The sequence below is a fragment of the Dermacentor silvarum genome, chromosome 11 (assembly GCF_013339745.2).
Source record: "Dermacentor silvarum isolate Dsil-2018 chromosome 11, BIME_Dsil_1.4, whole genome shotgun sequence".
Classification (NCBI taxonomy): domain Eukaryota; kingdom Metazoa; phylum Arthropoda; class Arachnida; order Ixodida; family Ixodidae; genus Dermacentor; species Dermacentor silvarum.
The window spans coordinates 110205081-110222047 of NC_051164.1; the positions used below are offsets into that span (position 1 = coordinate 110205081).

General features: G+C 46.4%; 1 protein-coding gene and 1 long non-coding RNA gene across 3 annotated transcripts in view; one reads left to right on the forward strand and one right to left on the reverse strand.

Annotated features, from left to right (window-relative positions):
• LOC119432879 (uncharacterized) overlaps nt 1-16967 on the forward strand; it is a 118627-nt gene that overhangs the window by 63828 nt on the left and 37832 nt on the right. The gene's annotated exons all lie outside the window — the stretch shown is intronic.
• The window catches only part of LOC119432878 (uncharacterized), a 47037-nt gene continuing 35933 nt past the window's right edge, over nt 5864-16967 (reverse strand). Inside the window, exon 4 of the long non-coding RNA XR_007464287.1 lies at nt 5864-6854. This is a non-coding gene — a long non-coding RNA (uncharacterized LOC119432878). The remainder of the gene's footprint in view (nt 6855-16967) is intronic.

The window sequence follows — 16967 nt, forward strand, 5'->3', positions numbered from 1 at the left end:
GCTTCATTCTGTGCTTCTGGTACTAGCGGTCAAAGGCGATCCGGAGTTTCTGATCTCGTTTCCAGCCGCTTTGAAACGGTCCTTCCTAAATATTTGCGCCATAAAAGACATTTTTAGCAGAGCACCGCTTACGCTCCGCTGCGCTCAGATTTCACGCTCTGAGATACTGCAGGGAACTGCGTAGATTTCGCATTTGACAAGCGCGTCTTGCCGAGACGCGAGCGACGCGCTATCAACTCGGGTGCAAAACGACGAAGAGACGCTCACGCTCCGCTCAGCTCCGCTTTGTAGCGGAGCGAGGGATGCGGTCTTCGTTCCGCTGCCGTTATGGGCGTTATGCGCAAGCGCAATAGCGTTCCCGCTATGCGGTTGTGTGGCATTTGCTAGCATATGCCGGTCTGAGCGGAGCGGACAGCAAGCGCTCAGCTCAAACGCTCTAAAAACAGGCCATTACGAGCGTAAGCTACAAAGCACACTTCTGGTGCCAGATAAACTGCAGAAGCTTTATCGGCCAATATCATCGTGAAGCAACACCGCGTCTATAATCTGACGTCTCCGTTAGCGACGGACGGTATTACCAGTATTACGCACTGGCTTTGCATTGTCGAGCATGACGATGTTTAATCAATGCACAGAATCGCGTCCTGAAGTGTGCGGTTTTTAATTATTCTTGTCCTGAGTGGACAAGAATAAGAAATTAGCCGTAGGCTAAATATGCCTTTGGCTACAACACCAGAACATTGCCCCGTGCCTTAACTTTTAGTCGTTTTAGATTTAGTGTACACTTGTGACTTCTGCTGAATCTGTAAGACAGGGTTGAGATCAACGCTACCCGAGAACAACAACAAAGCATGTTACAGACGTATGCAGAAGGTTTTCTCGTCTACTATTGCCATTACCACACCGAAAACGTTGCTGATACGTTTACGAAAGTGTTTTATAGTAGGTGAAGCATTCATCTTTTCTGCACGCACCGACAGGCAGGTTGATAGGTTCTGAAAAGGGTTCCCTAATTAACGTCACTGTAAAAACCATCCTGCCCACCATACCACAGTCGCCACCAACCACATATAACCAGTTTTGAACTAATTTGCAATCTTGACTGTTTGAACAATCACAGCAGTCATCATTTACGGTGGATCGGATGGTTCGGACGCGTGGCACATAGGTGCGTCTAAACAATCCAGTCTATCGTACGACAATCTTACTAACATGGCAATCAGCCAATTACCAATGTACAGGTTCCTAGTCCGAGCTTGACGAGGTGTCGTCGGAAATATCGGATGGTTTTGACGCACATGTAACTCGTAAAACGCGATAGATCATTTCAAGATCTACCGCATTCCTGTTGATTCCTACGGCGCCGCGCCATCTCGGGCCGTAAGCACATAATATCGCGGTACAAAAGTGCTTTCCGTTACTATATTTACAAGAATAGTCAACGTAACTAACCTGGATAGTCGGGAAAGTCATGAACATTGCGCGAAGACTGCGGCGAAGCGCTCCGAGAACCAGCTGCATGGCGGCGAGGGAAGAGACTGAGTTATCAGATCACGTGAAGGATGGCGTCATCGACTGATGTTGCCAGATGAAAAGTTAAATTCTAGCTGAAACTCAACTCGAATTGAACGGGCTGGATTTTTAAGGCCACGGAGCGGGAACACTTTGTCGCATGGTCCAGCAAGGGAACGAGGTGGCTTGAAGCCATCACGAAGGCTGTAGTGGTTGTGCAAGTCTCCCTACAATTGAGATTGATTCTTTCTTTTTGTATTCTATTGTTTTCTTCAATTCATTGTTTTCGCTTCCTAAAAACTTATGTTCACATCGTACAAAATGTCGTGGCACTACATTGCGCATCGCGCAAGCGCGCTGAAGCAAAGTGCGCGTCGTTGTGTGCGTGTGTTGTTATTTGCTCATCTCTCCCCGTCATTTATTTATACTCAATGTACAATCAAATGTTGCTAAAAGGGTGGTCACGAATGTTGCCGACATTTACGATATCATCAAATAAATGAAATCAAATCATTTTACTGCTTTCCAGTTGTGAAGCTTCGCAGAACTCGATTGCTTAAGCCTGGGTCAGTATATTCTGTTGACCTCGTACCCCATCTTTGTTTTTCGCTGCCTATCACGGAAAGAGGCCGACAGCGGCAACAACTAGGCGTTCGAAGCAAATGACGAAGTACACAAGAAATGAAATTACTAGAGTGCCTTCAAACGGCTTGGTGACTTTCCAAATTCATCACTTTCAACATTTATTTGGGGAATGCAGCGCAAACAAGACAGGTACAAAGAAAACGACGAACCCTGTACGAGCGCTGGCTTAACCTTTTACAACTTAGAACTGTTGTTAGTATGTGCTCGTCCACTGTATTCGCCTTTTCTTTGTCCCTGTCTTGTTTGTGCTGCATTCCCCAGTCAACTATGAACCAACTTGGCCAAATGAAAAACCTGCTTGACTTTCAACAAATTGTTCAACAACAAAAATTTGCATTCTGCGTTTAGAATTGTTGGATTGCTTCCCAATTTAGGCAGATAAAGCATATATGACTTTTAGTACCTGATTATAGCTGTCTCTGTCATGTTAACTATAAGCAACATGTGCACCACACATTCTACACTTCTGAAAACCCCGAAATCTTCCTCCTTATTTCTGCTCACTCGAATAAAATGACGTGTGAGTGATGGTATAATCGAACCTTTGCCGTCGAACATGGCAGTCCGGTGCTCTAACCATTAGACCACGATCTTTTTTTCTTGTGTATTACCATAAGGCCACGCTGTTTTTAAACTAATTAGGCCACAATCGCACGCACAATTTTCTCGTTTCAAAGCCAGCGAGCTGATTAAAACACTCGGCGCGTGCGCGCCATGCCACATTCTTGTCTTCTTTCGTTGTGACAGCTCTCCAACCCCAACCCAACCCGAGAGGACTGGGAGCGGCCCTGCTCGGCTGCCTGAACCTTCCGGCCCAACAGGCATGGTCCGGCGTGTCAGGACAGCGGCCATGACCAATGGGGTCCCTGAACCTCTACCTAGTATTGTAGGGAGCTGGCCCACTAAGGGCTGGTTTTCCGAACAACCTCTCTGTAAATAATACTTTAATAAATGTTTACCACCACCACCTCGCTTTGAGGCAGCGTGTTAGACTACACTTATTAAGGGCGAAAGCCTTATATGTGTGAAAACACGTCCAAGACGTGAAAGGTACAAAAACTATCCTCATGAATGGCTCATACCCCCCTAAGCATTCATATCGCCTATGCATGCAACCCGAGATGTATGATAAAGATAGATGATAAAGCGAATTAAGTGGAAGACTAAGCGAATTAACATGGACTTAACATTAACTAAGCGAATTGACTGGATGACTTAACCGAGTTAAAGGCAATAAAATTAAGATTTATGACTAAGCGGTTTAAGAGGATGACTAAGCGATTTAAGAGGTCGACTCAGCGTATTAAGCGGGATGCATACGCGAAGAAGCGAATTAAGGTGGATGACTAAGCCAATTAAGCGGATGATAAGTGAATTCAGACGGATGGCTAAGCGCAGTACACTTCGCATCGGCACTTGAGCTTTTGCCTTCAAGTCGTCTTAGGGATAACATAAGAGACCCTGTGAAAGCGTTAAGGGCCCCATGTCGCCGAAAATCCGGTGTCGACGTCGTTGTCCGTTATAGGAAAATCATTATGAACTATGCAGGTCCTTCGCGTGGCGCATAGGCGTTACGGAACTAACTGAATTTCTCAAAGTAAAAGCCGTAAGAAAATTCGTAAAGTACGATTTACACACAACCCACAGACATGATAGCATCGGATTGTAATTTGAATATGCGAGAAAACATAATTTTGTTACGCGGAAACTCAGACAAACCCCTTTTATAGCTGTCGTTGCAGGTTTGTCTTAGCGGCAGCGGCGCGACCCTCTCGCTTCCTTGCAACACCGTCCAGATGGCGGCCGCCTCCTCACATGCGCGGCAGCAGCGGCGCCCGCCGTGCGGCGGAAAGAAAAAAAAAGTCGCAGTTTAGCCCGAAAGGCGAAGCATCGATTGTGATAGTAAATTATTAGAGACCTCTACGAAGCAAGGATAGTAGTTTAATGGGCCTTATGAAGTTGTAAACATTCGATAACTGAATAGACAAGCACGGTGTCACGCTGCGCTCAGGTAAACATGAACACGCCTCGCTCGATGACCGCGGATACTCGCCGTGAAAATGCCAGAGTGAGAAAGCTAGCCAGCAGCAGCGGGCAAATTGACCTTCGCACTGTTTCTCGTCTCGCTTCAAGGCAAACTAAACGTCGAGAGCACAGCGCATACGAAGCGGCCGGTCCTCGGTGCCATCGCAGATCGCTTTGAAGATGAGGCACGCGCGGGCACGCACTTCGCCCACATCGCAGATCGCTTTCAAGATAAGCGCGGCCGCGCTGTGAGCAGCAGCCGACGCAGCAGTGTTTACGGCACGCACCCACCCACAGTGAGGGATTCACTGAACTCGCCCACCATATCGTAAATCAGATTCTTACCTTTTACGCTTGAAATAGTCTACGTCCGCAAAAGAACAGAACGAGGAGGATCGCTGAAATGCGCCGATTTTTGTGGACTATCACCAGGATCGGCCCACATTTTTGCACACTCACACACGAAAAATGCACGGAAGCCTAGCCATAAACAGCTTCACTGTAACATTTCGGAGTCTTATACAAAGCAGATCAACGTCTCGCCAGCTCATCAAAAATATTCTTATTCATTGTTCCAAACACCGCAGGCGTAGCTTCGAATACTAAAGATCTACCGTGCTCTTGATTAGCGTCGCTTACACTCGTGGTATCATGCACATCTCCTGACCGGTGCTTATCTCCTTGCCTCGGATGCTTGATGCTGGCGGCTATGCTTTTTTAACTCCAGCACTTGCATTTTTCTCCAAATATTTTCCGACTTCTCTAATAATTTCTGCAAGTTTCCGTAGTCCTTACGTCGCAGTTTACTGCAGGCAAAACTCGCTGTCGGTGCCGCAATTTTAAACACCGCGCATCCTTAAAAGGCAACAAAGGCTACAAAGCAACACTAATTCAATTTACACTGGTAAGGTATCCAGACAATCTAGTTTCACTCATTCGGTGATGAAGGGCTTAGTGCTGGTAGAAACACTGAAGCGCCAAACTTCGTTTCCTCAAATTTCGAGATGACTAGAGCGCTGGTACGTCAGTGTGACGCTGGTGCGGAATCTTCAAGGCGGCGGCGCCGCGACTCATTTCTTTTATTCGCTTGTCTTTTATGGTTTATGAAGCCTCCGATAACTTCGTCTTGACAGTTGCAGGAGTGTTAACTTACTAAAGCAGGTCAACGTATTCCTCTTCTATGCTGTTCTTTCAATATGTTACAAGGAACATGTCTGATATTCTTTCTTTTCAGAGTTGATACGCCCATGACGAACTTTTTTGCTCTTTATTGTGTGCCGCCATGCTCGTTTATAGACGCCATGCAATTTACAAGTGACTTTTCGCGCCATCTGCATATCTGATTTGGTGACAACGTGGTGCGTTAGCACTTGATAGATCCAGACTTCCCACACTCGTGCCCCAAATGCTGAGCCGATTCAAGCTCTTTCGACCTTGTGCTCTCGCTGCGCCCAGCCCTAGAAGGCACTACACTTGCCACCAAGGAACGATGGGAGGAATTCCTCAGAAGTGACAACACCACCACAGCTCCAGACAGTCAAGAGGACCCACGACATCGCAACGGGACTTCGCCTCCCGGTGCCATCGTGGGCGGAGCCATCGTCTTGACCTGAGTGAGCCTCGACTCCCCGGACCACAATTTCTCAGGACCAAATAAAGTTCTTGTCACCATCATGTAACTTTATTACCTGCTCTGCAGATTACTTTCGATACAGAAAAGAAGGAAACGCAGGTAAGTCATTTGGACTTAGTCTCGTTTGTTACTCTATTCCTGGGGAGCGGGATGAGGAAGGGAAAGAGAGGACAGGAGTTATTTACGCTCACTTGAAAAGAGCCCTGTGGCTACAGTCGGACACCCCATCTCCGCCGTCTTTGGGTGCCACAGAAACTTTCGCGAGGCTTTCCCGACTAATGAGGGTTAAGACCAAGCATAAGTATACTTACCACGTGTTCTAGAACGTTCCTCCCCTAAGGCCTCCACCTCAAATAGATCATGATTTATTGGCATCTCTTTGAAACGGTGCGGTAACAAAGGATATGGAAACCCAGAGTGTCCAGATAAAAATTAACTTAAAGTTCTAATAAGCTCCTTTGTGTAACTCGAGTGGCGTGTCGTAGCGGTCCAGAGCATGAAACCAGCAGAATCGTCTTCACGAAGAAGACGAGTCGTCTCCGGACTGCTGGCCAGGATCGCTCAATACGACGCAGGTCGATGCTATCGTCTGTACCGATGCCGAAGCTGACTTCACCATCTCATCGAACGCACTTGAGAATAACTGCACAGGTTCAACCTCCATCACAGTGCCACTCCGTCCTCAGGCGTCGGTGGCCGGCACACCCTCGTCGTCCTCGCTTTCTACACCACTGAGGCAGTCATGTTCGCCAGTGTTCTACTCTTCAGGGACACGTCCTCCTGCGAGCAGCGGCGGTGGCGAGGAATCCCCGAAACAGTGGCCGTCTAAGCTGCCGTCTTTCGCTGCATTCGCGCCGCCTTGCCGGGTCTTTAGCCGGGACCCAACCTTTTCACGGGACTCGACCTGGTGCCCGGGCAAGAACCAGACTCCCGCCAATCGCGTTCCTTTGGCCCCGATATCGAACCGGCACCCCTGGATGACAGCGGCGTCCATTGCGGCTGGAGCTTCTCACCATCGCCTTGTTGCTTGAGGGACGGCCTGCACCGGAAAAAAATGGCAGCCATTCTTTTTAGACGACGAAGTGAAGACCGCTGCTCGATACAGGCACAACATTCTATTGAACGGCATTTGAAATATCGTAGCCTATGCGGACGCAGTTGGTGATCGTGATTTATCAAGCAAGAAAAAAGAAAAACTGACAAAGATATCGAAAATGATTATTCGAAATATTGACGCGTAAAGCAAGAATTCCCTTGGATGTAATTTACCCTACTGAATAGTGCAATGTGCGCTGTTTTTATTTTCTGTTCTACACTGTATTGGTGTTTCGCGAATTTGCAGGTAAGTGCTTGTGCCGCAAGATTAAGAGTATGCGCCCATGCAGATGTCTGCAGATTGGCGCTGGTCACACATGCGCGGTGGTTTCGTCTGTAGTCGTTATTTCTTGGCGTGATCATTCGAGCTGTGCCGTGCGCTTCACTTGAAATATCGCCGAAGGTAGCTTAAGGACCCAGCAGGTGCTACAGCTGACTGTTGGGAACCATGCCCCTGGAGGCTGCTGCATTATGCGGGCTGCCTCTCGTCGCGACGGAGGTGCGGAACGCCACACATAGAAATGCGACGTAGTGTTAATCTCCCTACAATTTGTGAACACAATGCGTGCAGTAAAACAGGTAGGTTCGAATGCTTTTCATACAATATATCGCAGCGCTGCCTAGTCTGATAACTGTTGATTGGAATATATGGGTTCGAAGAGAATTGCATTTAAAAAGTATTCTGAATAGAATTCGGATAGATGATTATCTGACTGTGCGGGTCACACTACTTTTCTTCCATTGAAACCATTGTTTGGGTCTGTCATCTATACTGAGTGTAAATTGTAGGCAAATATATATGAATTCGTTTTATAATCTTTTCTGGCACTGTGATTTTTTACTATTCATTCCCTTTCATTCTTAAGTACACAGCGTGGTTTACGACACGTTAGCGAGCAATCTGGATAATGAGAGAAGTCTGTAGCGGTTTGAATGGCGAACAATAAAGTAAATTGCCACTCGTGACGTCATGCCTTTTTATATTTTGTTTGATAGAATTTATCTCCACGACACACCGATGACGACGGCTGCTACGCACCGCCATCTTCTACACATCTGGGTTTCTATGGAATACTATGGCATGCATAATAGCACTACAAGGAAATAAATACTTACGAAGAAGAGCATAGGGCGAAACAGGAAAGGTGTTAAACTTTAACTATGTGTTCAGAGTGTTGTCAAAACACAAACGTGCATACGTGCCGTGGTACGACGTGTAAAACAGTTATATATAATTCCTGAAAAGATGAACAGAAGTGTGGTCGAGCCAGTTCGTGATATGAAAGGCCTCCTACAACTATTGTGCCAACGTGCCACTACTCCTGCCAATTATCGTGATCACACGAAGCAGTGGATCACATTAGCAGGAAATACGGAGCAGCAGGCAAGTGTGCATTACTTTTGTTCTTCAATGATAGTTCATGCTCCTGTTTTCGGTCATTGACACAGCGCTCAGGTTGAGCTACATAATAACCCTTCCCACACGATAGCGGTATTTCATATGCAATGCCAGTCGCGCGTTTCACGAAAAATCAAGCATGCTTCTTCTGGCATCACCTGCTTCCCCTTGGCGCCAGGTAAGTAGGCTGAACTGAGAATACCGTATCAATCTCTGAGAAAGCTTATGGACGTAAGGAACTACAGCAGGCTTGCATCATGCTTAAACAGAGCTGGTAATATTTTCCTTAATGCCCTTCATCTGTCGGAGGAGGGTTTCCGAGACCGCTCCTATGAGCGTGCCTGACCAATTCGCTATCGAAACCAGGAAGCATGGCGTGAGTACACAACTTCATAAGAATACGCTGCAGCAGCCTCGACCCCTGGCCGCGAAGATGCACATAATGTGAAGCTTGCACGTACGAGCAGCATAGAAACAGAAACCTCCTCATTGTGGAGTAGAAGGCCAGAGGCACTTCATTCAAGGCGATCTCTTCACTTCTCTGCCAATGCTCCTCTCTTTTGGCAGTGCTATGGCGACGAGCATAAACAAGGCATTTTTTTGCATAACCGGAACCTTTTGACGGGGCTCTACTTGGGCCTGGTGCCTGAGGAAGTGCAGGCCTCACGAAGGTCTCACTTTGTGATCCAGCCGGGCAGACGCGATTCGGTCACACTTGTTGACAGTCTCGACCACGGGGCCGTGCTTTCTTACCATCGCCGCCTTGCGACAACGTGGGATGAACGGCGGCTATATCTTTACATGGCACATGCAACGTGGCCCGCCATTGCATTGGAATAAACCTCTTTAAAATATTAGCGCAAAATGGAAGTACAAGCAGTAATGCACAAAAGCGGCGTTTATGGAACTGTGACCCTTGGCTTGCTTGTTTGCTTATGCCCGCTGAAGCGCCGTACAGGCGAAATAATACGCGATATGAGGACAGCACTTCGATATACGTTGCACCCGCCTAACAAGTTAACGCTGAAAACTCGACAACCCTCGGCATATATTACTGCAAATCACTTACTTGGTCACAGGGAGGCAGTAACATGATACTTTGCATGATACGTCCAGAGATATTGTGCTTGAAATGAGGCTGAAAAGCCGGCTTTGCAATGACTACATGATGGTCCAAAAAGGCTGCGAACCCTCGACCTTTGGTGGGAGTCGAACCCACGACCGTTGGTGTTAATTAAGGTACTTAGGGAAAAGTTCGTGGCCCTTTATACGCCATACGGGAAGACGGAGACGAAGTACCCGCACGTCACACGATGTTCTATGTCTTTCATTATTTTCATTATGTGTATTCTTAGAGTCAACATTTGCTTCCTGGAACGAGCGATATTACATTCAGAAAGTTGATGTATGAATTGGTTCATGCTTGGCACCGGTACTAAGTGACATTCATCTCGCGCATGAAGACCGTAACACTTCAGTTCCCCTCGACGAGCCTCTTGTTGTTGAGGTGTACAGGGTCGCTGATGATGTTGACGTGACGCTTACTTGATTTCGGTCAGTAATTGGAGTTCACTTGCTAAAAGAGCATGTAATAGAAACATGCAACGCCAAAATCTGTTATATATCTTCAACCGCACCACTAGCACCTTATAGCTGTGCAGAGAAAAGACACTATTACTCACTCACGGATTTGTCGCGCGCGCAGATGGACACAATCGAAGCAAAATTTATCCTCGGTGTTCACAGAGGTGTATAGCTCGACCGCACAGTACATTTCAAGATCCCAGCGGGATCTACCGTAGTAAGTATAACCCGTCGAACTCAAACTGGTGCTCATTAGGAGTTGTAAAACTCACAACTGTGTAACTTGTTGAAGAAATTTAATGGTCGACTCCTCGTTCGACACCTCAGGCTCAGAAGTGGCGCGAAGAGGCTCAGGCAGCAAGACCGAGGGACCCCTTTCACCACGGTGCCTGTCTACATAGGAAGCGAAAGGGCAAGCGCCCTAAGGCGCCACCAGTATAGGGCATCTGCGACTGCAATGGAGGTAGACGACAAGTTCAGCCCGTCAGAATTCAGGACACACCCGACAGCCGGAGTGTTGGACCGCAGCCAGATCAGACTAAGCGCATGCGCCGGAGTGCCACAGGCACTGGCTGTTGGCTACAGCGCGGTTCAAATCCGTCTTCATCGACGAGTTCGGTCACAAGTGAGATGTGTGCAGGGAGCGAGCACGATTGCAAGATTAAACCGCTCGACTTCCACTATAGCTGTATTGTGGAATAGGCGCGCAAGCTTTTCAATGCATGAGCAAATGTCACTCGTGTATTCAGTTACGTTGCCTCCCCCCCTTATTTCATTACGCTATTCCCCATACACCCTCACAAGCGCACACAAGGCATTTTACGAAAACTACTGCGGCTGCGTCTACCTGACAACCTACCCCATTTCATTTGGTTTATTGTTGCGATGACTTATTGGTTTATTGTTGCGATGACATTTTCGGGACTGGGGGGCAGGGGGGGCTGAACACAGCGGCTTTTATGTATTTGCTTCTGTGTCCCCGTCTTCCATGTTTGGCATGAATTTACACGGTAAGTCGTCTGCTATCGCGAGTGCGTAGGCCAGAAGGAGCTCAATGTGGCGGCGCGGTCACGTGCTCAGCGATGGCAGCGCTGTGAAGCATGTTTAGAATCACGTTGCACCCTCGAGTAACGCCTATATTTACTCCGCCAAAGAAACAAACAATCTTGTACATACATCATTCGACAGTAGCGGCACAGGAATATTCATTGACTGTTCTTCGGATTCGAAATATTAGAATGATGTTTGTTAAGTTCTAATAACACGAGATAAGTATATTTAAGGTGGCTTTGAGAAGAAAAGCGTATGCGTGAGTAGGATGCATAATGGTCTTTTGTCAAATGCTTTGGCTTCTGAAGACGTTGTGTCACTGAGGCACCAGTTAACGAGCAAGCGTGCGGATCAACAAGTTTTTAAGCGAAGCTTTCTTTCACTACTTCATTGAATTTGGCGTGGCTTCTGAGTACTGCTGGGTCGGTTGGCATCTCGGCAGACATATTTGTGGATATATAGAAGAAGGTGCCGTCTTCCACGATTTTCCGGTACTGAGCACAGTGAAAACCGGCCCCAGATCCAGGCCGAACCGAGGCGTTAGAGGTCGCAGGTGATGCACGACGGATTTAACTCTCTCACTGATAAAAAAAAAAAAAGAAAGAAATTGCGCTGCGCAGTCGATTCTTGCGTAACACATGGACTATGCGGAAGGCGTTTGCCGTGGAATAATTGGCGCCCGGTTGAACGTGCAGGTACCCCATGAGTGCGTTAATGGGAGTCGTGTAAGAGTAACGCGTCGGCAGATATCTGCATCCCAGATGCCAGTGGGAAAGCGAGAGGAGACCGTGTGTCCAAAAGACGGAAAGCTTCGCCTTGTCCTCTATACTCGAGCGTCCTAGTGTGCCGCCGGGTATTTTACTTATACCTGGCGGGGAACCACGCCGGATATTGGTGGCCACGCGCGTGCAAAAATGGAGCTCCATGCTGTGCACTGCTTCCGGCATCGCGAAAACTCCACTTTAATATCACGAACATTTACAGGTGCGCGTGGAGTAAGGACCCGGAGCCGTCTTTCGTGTCAGTCTCCGACGCCACCGTACGTAACTCCTAGGCCGGCAATCCGGGTGTCTGCAGCCTCATTCTTCACCTTTCACGGGCGGTTTGCACGATGCATTTACCTTCGGATAAAGAGTTTCACGCCAGTGACATTGCAATGATTGTACGGTAAGCCATGAAGGCACGAACATTGTTTACACTGTGCAGAGTATCCGCCAAACGCTCGAGACAGCACGCTTTAATGCGGGGAAGATGCAAATGAAACTAAGCTTGAAAGAACTGTTCTTACGCCATGACTTACAGAACGCGGCACGTCCAACATCCAGTAAAACATGGTATATAAGTGCATTCACCAACGTGGTCGTGTGTAGCAATAATCTATAGTGCCTGTAACAATAGTAAGCACTCTGAAATGAAATTGTGTCATATTGAGTACGCTGAGGGTTCAATTTACCCGAAGCTGAATGTTGGTGTTTTATCTTTTCCCTCGCTAGCAAAGGCAAGTACAAGTAGCCGACACAGAAGCGTGCAGTGCACCTTGACTGAACCAGAGCGCGGAAAATGAAGCCAGCAGACATTCAATGTATGTTTGAAGAACGCCTTCATGCGAACCACGAATATAGCTGATAGCGTGAAAGTGTCGATGAAGTGTGTACAGTGCGGCATATATGATAGACGATAACGATAGAAGAAACGAAGAGCGCGCAGCAACGAAAACAAAAGGTGATGAGACGTATATGCTACGCAGGTTAACTCTGCTCGGTCGCCTAGGAAACGGCTGCGCATGCGCAATGCCAGGTGAGCATGGCAGAACGCTGTCGGGAACTGGCTGCGGAAGACGTGACTGCAAGTGCGGTAAGTGGCACCGATTTTATTTTTTGTACTAATAAGCTAAAAATTATGATCGCGAGCTTGGTCAGTGTACTTAGGCTATCACAAGGGTAAGTAGACGCTGGTGAAAAGAAAGAAGGCAATTTAATTGCGCTTAGAAATGCCGAAACACACTTTAGCTGTTGATCTTGGTAAAGCTGATGATTTCCTTACCGTCAAGCACATGCAGACACTTTTCCATAGCCGACGGCGTTGCCTCGTTAGCGTGCAATAACAGCGTACATGTATTCTTCCAAAGTCGAAGGATTTTAATGCGACACTTGGCTTCCTGACGATCGTAACCGCGGCGGCCGCGTTCCGATGTAGGCGAAATGAAAGAAAAAGAAGTCAGCCAATAATTTAATTAGCGGTAAATGCGACAGAAATGCGTGTGCATTACGTCACACCTCTTAAATGATCCATGATTTATATGTATACCTCTACCACGTTTTCGCACTTCACACACAATTTTTTTCACTTTGACACTCCTAATGCTAATGGCGACGGAAACAATTTTCTTACGAAGCGGTACGTCAAAATTAAGGACGTCATGCTGAGCTGCTCGGCGGGCCAGTGTATTATCGCTCCGCGACGACAGTAGACGTACGACGCCTAGCAGATATGCAAATCGCTGGAATTGCGCAACCCTCGACAGTGCTTTAGCGATTGTGTCGCATTTTAGCGCCACCAGCGCGCCCCGGAGAGCCCAATACTCGCCCGTTGCAGCTCGTACTTCTGCAGTACAGTCTAGAAACTGCGTGGGGGTGACTGATCAATACGGTAGCGCATAAATGAATCTCGAACCGACTTGCAGCGAGTAAATGTGTTTGACAATTGCCGATGCAAGGTCGCCATCATTGTTGTCCAGTAGCGTGTTGCTTTAATTGCTTCCTGCACAATGAAAAGCTTGATTTCTTCTTCATTCTTATAGAGGGGATGCAAGTTGAGTAAGATGGTAGGGAATTTATTCATTCTTTCTATCAGTGTTTTTGTTTCTTCACCGCCACAACAGTGTGACAATTTGTATCTACTGAAGTCGCCAGAGCAGACAAATTTTTATCCCCGGCAAGTATTTGGTTCCTGTTAGGGAAAGTGTATGCCAGCTTTCATCACCGTCGATATATATGCGGCCCAGTATCGCTGCTTTCTGTAGCATTTAACACTTCCGCTTGTGCAGCTTTCTACAGTTTCCTCCCGCGGACAGTGGTCTTTCTTAGGTGCAATCAATCAACTGCATTTGTGATCTAATGGTGCCCTCTCTGTTTAAAGGTCCTGACAGACCATCAAAAGCATTTATTTTGAGGCTTTTCTCTCGACCGACGCAAATAAGAAGAAAAGAAACAATACGCAATTGCCTGAAACCTGGTATGATGCTGCTACTGCAAAAGTTGTCTTACTGGCGAAGTCCACTAAGACAACAAACTAGTCCAGCAACAAGTATCGATACTATATGCGGCATATGTGTTGTACATTTTTTAGCGTATTGAAGCTCTTTACGAGGGTACCCTGATGGACAACCTGAGGCGGCAAGTTCCAGAAGAATGCAGTAAAGGAAAAGTGCAATCTTCCACGTCATGCTCGCGTTAACGCCTCAATTAACCACCGCAGCGCGCTTTTGTGATCATTCTATAATCATAAAATGATGATGACGCGTCTTTGTTATGGCATGTGTAACCTTAGGAGAATCACTACTTCGTCTTCCTGATTCGTATACGATATGTCTCATTCCGCACCTTTCTTTGTCATGCAGCACCCTACAGACGAGGACAAGACCACTTACGCTGGTCGACACGGATACGGCGGAAGCATGGAGTTCAACGTAGCCGTGACAGATGGCGCCGCCATTCCGTGGGAGTCCGAATCCACGTTTCGAGTGACGTCACCACAGAGGACACCCGCTTCAAAATTAATTTGGATGCAACCGGTAAGAAATACCCGCAAACTTTGCATCAAACCTATATCATTGCAAATCCTACCTCTAAGCAAAATTTGAGCTCGAACAGTTTGTTAGGATGAGCGCTCCTATTTTGCAACGTCCAGAATACGTTGGGCAGTTCCAGCCGCAAGGAGTACTTTCATTGATAGTTTTGTCGTTGCAATGATAGCGAGATTATAACTGTGCTATAACCGGAGGAAATCCAGAGGCATTTTGGCGACTATATTGACAGCTGGCTAAAAGAGTGCACTAACACGACCGGTATAAGAAAATGTTTGTGTTAAAATAATGCAAGATAGACTCAAAGTGTGTGGTAAAAAGGCGGCTGCACAAGGAGAAGTTAAATCTATAGCGATAGCATGGCGTATTTAGAAGGGGCAGTCAATAGAATGTTTTTTACCGTATACAGTAATAGCGATCCAAGTGCGGATACAGTAATGCTACAAAGCCATTAAGAAGTAAAACATAAAACGGCCTCGTAATGTTCTGCAGACCGATGTGAAATAAATGGTAATGAATGACTTGGCATTGTAGACCAGTCTTAAATGAATGAAATAAGACGCAATTACATATCGCTAGACTCGCTGCTATTAAAGCAAGGCCATGTGATAGCGCTGGTCTACAACGAGAATGACAAGATATACGAAGCTGTGCTGAAACTCGAAGCAAGAAAAATGTCGGACTGCTAGAAATGCAGACACAGTTTGAGGACAGAATGTGACGTGAAAGGCGTTTGTTCTGTGGCGTTGCTGATTCCCATACAAAATCTTGGAATGATTAGCTTCTCCATGCAGCCTCTGACGCTCTAGAGTTTTCCATTTGAAAAATAATGAATCGAAAAAGAGCAGATCAGGCGTCATGAAAAATAAACCGTGCTGCGCGATTTTGGACAGCTCTAATATCATCAATTTTAGTTTGGTACGAGGATCCCACATCGATGGCACGTTTTCAAGTTTCCTTTAATGTATTCCAGCATTCGATTCGTGTTAGCGTGAGCGCATTGTTTTTCATTTTCGAAACATTAAAAGCCTTTTTGTGTTGCAAGCACCAGTGATATATAACGTTAAGATCTCCTCCTGAAATTATGCCGATAGCGTTATTCAATGTCGATACAGGACGCTTGATAGATGACGTTTTGTTATATAGGCAGGTCATTGATAAATATGAGAAAAAGCCACAGGCCTAGCACCGATCCTCTTGGTACTCTATTTTTACTGTAATTAGAAGTAGAACGCAATGATTGCACACTCTTCTTTTCAACGACAGTGATAAGCTCCCAGTCAGGATTTGGTCATTCCTGCCATGCGCAATTGAACCCATTTTCGTTCTGTAAATTTTGTTGTGATGATCACGGTACTCCGTGAGTAATTGCCTTAGATAAACGTACACCTGCACACTTGACTCTAACTGGCGGTCGCAAATTTTTGTTCCCTTGCCAAGCTATTAATATTCAATCCTACATTCTCGGTTAAGGTCCTGAATCACTTGTTGCAATTCATCTCCAGTGTTGCTGAAGAGGACAACGTCATCTTCAAACCGAAGGTTCATTCAGATATTAGGCGTTGATCCTCATTCCTTAGCCTTGCCTGAGTACTTTTAAGCAAGCAGTGCATGGGGCAGATGGTGTATTATTGCCTGTCGCCTTTCTGGATAAGTAATTTTCTACTTTTCTTGTGGAGAAGCAAGGTAGCTGTGGAATTTTTGTTGATATTTCCCAAGATATTGTCGTATGCCTCTTGTACTCCTTTATTACGTAATGACGCTGCTGGTATTCTTACTGGATCAAATGCCTTTTCGTAATCAATGAAAGTCATGCAGAGAGGTTGATTAAAACTCCGCAGGTTTCTCAGTTACCTGATTGATGACGTGGACATGATCCATCGAAGAATATCCCTTGCTGAAGCCAGCCTGTTCCCTTGGTTGATTGAAGTCAAGCGCTTACCTGATTCCGTTGGAAATTATCTTGAACATTTTATAGAATACTGAAAGCAAGCTAATGGGCCTATATTTCTTCGATCCTTTAACGTCTTCCTTCTTATGAATCCATATAATGTTGGCATTGTTCCATCTCTCTGGTAAGCTTCAAGACGTGATACATTACATATGAAGGGCGGCAAGTTATACAAACATAACATCCCTTCCATATTTGATTAAATCGATTGTTATTCCATCTTCTCCTGCCGTTGTAGCTTTTTCTCTAGTTATAGAAGGCGCCTCGT